We start from the raw sequence: 6,120 nt of genomic DNA on the forward strand, positions 1-6,120 counted from the left end.
GGGCCATATTTAAAATACGAGCCGCGGAGCTTAGACAATAACCCCAAAATGATAGAGGCAGCGAGCTTCTTGCCATCATAGATCGAACCATATCCATTAGGGTTCGGTTCCTCCTTTCGGAAACTCCATTAAGTTGGGGTGTTCCGGGTGGAGTAAGTTGTGAGATGATCCCACAACTCCTAAGATGATCTTGGAAAGCATCGCTTAGGTATTCACCTCCTCTATCGGTACGAAGTACCTTAATTGTCTTATTGAGTTGATTTTGTACTTCGTTTTGATATTCTTTGAATGCTTCAAACGTTTCGTCCTTGTGTCTTAATAAGTAGACATATCCGAAACGACTAAAGTCATCAATGAAAGTAACAAAGTATCTTTCACCATTCCTTGTCATGGGCTTAAAGGGTCCACACACATCCGAATGTATTAATCCCAATAAGTCTTTAGCCCTTTCATAGGTCCCTTTGAAAGGTGCTTTAGTCATCTTGCCTTGTAAACAAGACTCACATACATCAAACGAATCCATCTCATTTGATTTCAAAAGTCCATTCTTTTGAAGTGTATGCATTCAGTTCTTGTTTATGTAACCAAGGCGACAATGCCATAAGTAGGAATCACTCAAATCCCTTTTGAGTTTCTTGGTGCTTGTATGGTACATTGAGCTACTAGATGATGTGTCATCATGAACCAATTCATAAATTCCATTTGAAGGCGAAGCCTTGAAATAGAATACATTATCTAAACAAACATGGATATCATCATTAATAAAATTAACATTAAAACCACATTGTTTCAAACGGGAAACAGAAATAATGTTTCGACATAAGTCGGGTGCATACAAAACATCATTCAAAATAAGTTCCAAGCCACTTGGAAGTTTTAACACAAAGTCTCCTTGAGCTTTCACTTGTACTTTAGCTCCATTCCCCATGAAGAGACTTGATGTTCCCGTTTGCTTGTTACTTCTTTTAAACCCCTGCAAAGAATTGCAAATGTGAGTTCCACATCCAGTGTCTAATACCCATGTATTAGAAGAAGTAATACTAAGCTCTATATATACCATATATATATTACCTGAGGATTGCCCCGCATCCCTCTTTTCCTTCAACTCCTTAAGGTAGACCGGACAATTTCGTTTCCAATGACCCATCTCACCGCAACCGAAACATGGGTCTTCCTTGGGGTTTGCCTTTTCCGCAACCTTTTGCTTTTTGTTCTTGTTCTTGGTTGGGGTAACCATCTTCCCCTTTCCCTTGCCTTGATAGGCGGGTCCTTTTCTCTTAGCTACCTTTGGCTTAGAGGTGTTACCTTTGGACCCACCTTGATCGATTGCTAACACGGGTAAAGCCCTTTTACCCATGCTAGTTTCCGCCGTTCTAAGCATACCGTGGAGCTCACCTATGCTCTTATCCATCCCATTCATATTGTAATTAATTACAAATTGATCAAACCTTTTTGATAGGGAGTTAAGGATAAGATCGGTGGCTAACTCATTTGATATGTTTAGGTTAAGACGGTTAGCACGATCAATAAGGCTTTTCATCTTAAGGACATAAGATGAAACCGATTGGGTATCGTCCATACGACAAGCATGTAGCGCCCGAACGGTCTCGAAGCGCTCGACACGCGCTTGTTGAAGGAACATCTCCTTCAATTGCGTTATCATGTCGTATGCACTATGATGCTCGAAATCCTTTTGGAGTTCGGGAATCATAGTCCCAAGCATTAGGCATGAGACTTGAAGGGAGTCGTGGCAATACTTATCGTAAAAGGCCATTGCCTCCACATCATCCTCATCCGGTTGATCGGGAATGGGGTCCTCAAGTACATACGCTTTATCCTCTTGTTTGAGGACAATCCGAAGATTGCGGAACCAATCCATAAAGTTGGTATGGTTGAGTTTGTCTTTCTCTAAGAGAGACCTTAATGATAGGTTGTTTAGGTTAATTGGTGCGTTTTGCATGTTGTTGTTGTTATTAGCGGCCATCTACAAAATTAACAAAGTTCATTTAAGTATCGATTTTAAATTTAATAAACAATACCCTTTTATATTTAATTGAATTATTAAATCTTAGAATCCAACGGTAAATCAAATTTCGGTTAGGTGACCTTTATCGCGTCATTTGATTTAGCTAGGTAGTCATTTATATGACAATTGCAATCCTTTTGTAACTTCTAAGTTATGGGATCATGCAATCCTTTTGCATGGCATATTTATCCCATCAACGCCTATTTGTTCCTCATGCTTCGGTGACCCTAAGTTCATGATTCCCAAATCAAGTCGTCCTACTTGTGTAAACATGTAAAATCAACATGCAAGTGGTTAGGTGACCTTTATCCCACAAGCATGCGAATTTTACCTTAACCATATTAGTTAGTTCATAATGGTTAGGTGACCTTTATCCCATTATGAGTTCCCTACTATGTTCAAGTGTTCCCACAAAAGGATGGCGTTTAACTTGTTTTCCTTGTTTTAGTAGTTAAGGGATTTTAAGTCTTTCTTAAATTCTAGTTTAAGAAAACATTTTGCCATACACCAACATGCATTTGATGTATGGTATATAATGAAAAACCTATTTCATGTCATTAGTAAAATAACCAAATTTTACTTGATATAAACCATTTTATATACATTTTTCATCTAGTACCTAATAACCATTTATTAGTGTCTTTTTGTTGTTTTAATTATAACCAATTATAATGTCATTTTTGCAAGTTGTTCATGTGAACTTGTATCAACCAAACACATACACAAAATCATACAAGCATGCAAAAGAAAAGTCCACAATCAAGCCATGGTGGTGAACACTTGTTTAGCCAAAACAAGTGTTACCTAAAGGGTTAAAATTACAAAAGTAAGAGATTAACAAATCTCCCACTAGCTCTTGCATCCTTATGCTTCATCTTGTAATCTTCTTGAATCTTCACTTCTTTTACAAAAAAAATATATAACCTAATACATTTTTTCTAGAAAAAGAAATTACAACCTAATCTATTTTACATACCAAAATAAAATAAATTACATCACCAAAATTACAAGATTATTACAAATCAAATGAATGAATAATTATTACAAACCATAAGAATGAATAATCAACCAAATCATATACAAATCCAACCACAAGGTCAAGGCTTGATTGTGAACCAAAATAACAACAAAACTTGGCCAAATTTGAAGCTCCAAACCCCATTTGGAAGCCCTAAAATTCGACCAAATGGAGAACCCACCCAAAATCCAAAAATTTTTACATTCTAGTTTTATGCATGTTACTAGATTGTAAGATTAGTGGATTTAAAAGTCATAAACAAGAAGCATATTTCAAAGACCTTGGCTCTAGATACCATTGATGGAATTTGACATACTTTTAAAGAAACATGTTCTACATTATAACAAGTTCATAAAAGTCCATTTTTATGAAGATAAAGTGAGCGGAAGCATGCATGTTCATGTTATATAACAACCATTTGTAAAAGGACAAATTCCATAAATATATCAAGTCTTGAATAATATGCTTACGTACAACAAGTGGGTTTAGTATTTTACCTCCTCAAGCTAGTTGAGGGTTACAACAAGATGATGAAGAAGATGAAGATGAATGGAGCTTCAAAAGTATGAAACCTCAAGAGATAATACCCCAAACTTATCACCAACACCCTAGCCTTTAGTTAGGATTTATTTGACACTTAAAATTGAGCTTCCAATAAACTCAAAAAAACTCCTTTGATGCTCAAATATTTCGGCCAGAATTGGGGCAAAAGGGAGAGCAAAAAATCTTTGTTACTTGATGGAAGAGAGAAGTGTGCAAGTCTCAAACAAGTGGGATTGGTTAGGTGCATTTGTAGAAGCAAAAGTCCCTTAAGAAAGAGCCAATCACAATCCATGCAATGCACCAACCTCCCATGCCCATTTAATTATATAAATTTGAATTTTAAATAAATACAACTTATATAAATGTATTATAAATAATACTTGCACCTTTTCTTTTATTTTATGCTTACATTATATTTTATAAAACCAATTTATAAAATGTAACATAAAATAATTAATTATTTAACCTATAAATAATTAATTCTTTATATATAAATTATTCCATAATTTTTATATATATACATCAAGTGAAATATTTTTAGAAACCATTTTCTAAAATTCAAGTGTCGCGTATTTATTTAATGATCCAACCGTAAAGATCAAATACGTATAAGGTGTCGGTAAGCTTGTTATTGGGTATGACCCGACTTGGATCATAACATGTTAGCCACATTAGTTTAATATGTCTCTCGGGCATATGAAATACCTTCATCTTCATCATCACATGTGATATAGATGCTTGAACTTGTGTAAAATGGACAAATGTTGAAGCTTTATTGGATTCATGCAATAAAAGGCAATCTTGATGTTCAAAACTTGTAGAATGATATATTTTACTTTTAGTTGTGTTTTGATGGTTGAATCTTGGTCAAAGTGATGCTAAAATATCAAAGAGTTGTACACTTGAAGCTTACAAGCATCAAGGATGAGAACCGTGATGAGCATCAAGCACCAAGAACCTCACCGGAGCACTTGTTTGCTGTTTTTTGGGGTCTGATCAGACTCCTGGGCTTCTGGAAAACTAATTTTCAGATAGTTCTTTTCGATTATATGACTTTTCGTTTAGGCCTCGACTTAATCCGATATACGGTTTAGGATTTATGGCCTTCCGAAAGTCACTACGCCCTTGTAACGTTGTGCTGAAATTTCTGACCTACTCGTACTTAAACCGTCGCTACGGTCAAATGAAGACGAGTTAGGTTCTTAAAATTGGTCAGAGGTTAGAGGACTCACATACGGAGGCATAGCCACTGACTACGTGTCTTTTTGATTTGTATAGAGGTCTTAACAGCTGTCCGAAGTCAGCCTTTTGTTTCGATCTTTATTCTTGTTAAACTTACCTTAGTATTGATGAATGATGATGATAATGATGATGTTGATGATGACACTTAAACTTAATTTATTCACTTTTAACCTTTTGGGACAACATACTGACCTAGTGACCTTTGACTTAGGTTGACGACCTTTCGGACCGACTTACCACCTGCATACGTTTCGTATCGACTTTTACTGCTTATTTACTGTGAGTTATAGCTTCCCTCTTTACTTATACTATTTTTGGTACTGAGAATACATGCGCTTTTTATGTTTTACTTACTTGACATGAGTACTTAAACTTTACATATGTGTGGGTTATATAACGGCATAAAGATTCCCCTTAACACGGTAACGTTTAATCATTAGTTTTGAACCGATGAACGTGAATATTAGATATGGATCCATAGGGTTTGACATCCCCACTCGGGCTAGTCGCGCTAGCATTTAACGGGTGTTTGATACTTCGAGGACATACGCACTCGCCAAGTGTACTTTTAGGGGGTATTACTATTACGTTAAGTTAGTTACCGGGTGCCCACGGATAAGCATATACTTTTCATACTGATTTAAACTGCTGGTTGAAGCACTGAAATCTCGTGGTCTACATTACTTTACTGATTACAAACTATAGCTCACCAACATTCATGTTGACTTTTAAGCGTGTATTTCTCAGGTGGACGATGTTGCTTCCGCTGTTAGACTTGCTGTCTTGGTGTTATAAACTTGCTGTTATGGACCTGCTGTGTTAGATTTCTGCTGCATTACTTAGAGATGTCTCAATCATGGAACTTTTATCTTGCATTCGTAACTTATGTTATTTTCAAATAATGACTTTGTAACGACCTTTGTGTCACGTTATCTTTTGTAAACGATATCTTTTTTATGAATACAAAACTGGTTTTCAAACAGTATGTAGTAGTTGACCGTGTAAAGATCCTGTTGTTGACGAATCGTACACGATGGTTTTGTACGGGGCGTCACATTTGGTATCAAAGCATTGGTTGTAAGGAATTAGGTTGCATTAGTTAGTCTAGACCAGACCAAGTAGGATTCACTAATAGGACTAATCTACAACTTGCTTGTTTACCTGTTTCTGCGAAACTGCTGCATGTTACTGCTTACTTATACTGCCGTATGATCTTTCTGCATGCTACTGCTTACCCTTACTGCTATGTGAATTTGCTGTATGTTATTGCTTATCCTCGTTACTGCATGCT

Source organism: Rutidosis leptorrhynchoides, chromosome 10 (genome assembly GCF_046630445.1).
Source record: "Rutidosis leptorrhynchoides isolate AG116_Rl617_1_P2 chromosome 10, CSIRO_AGI_Rlap_v1, whole genome shotgun sequence".
Taxonomy (NCBI): domain Eukaryota; kingdom Viridiplantae; phylum Streptophyta; class Magnoliopsida; order Asterales; family Asteraceae; genus Rutidosis; species Rutidosis leptorrhynchoides.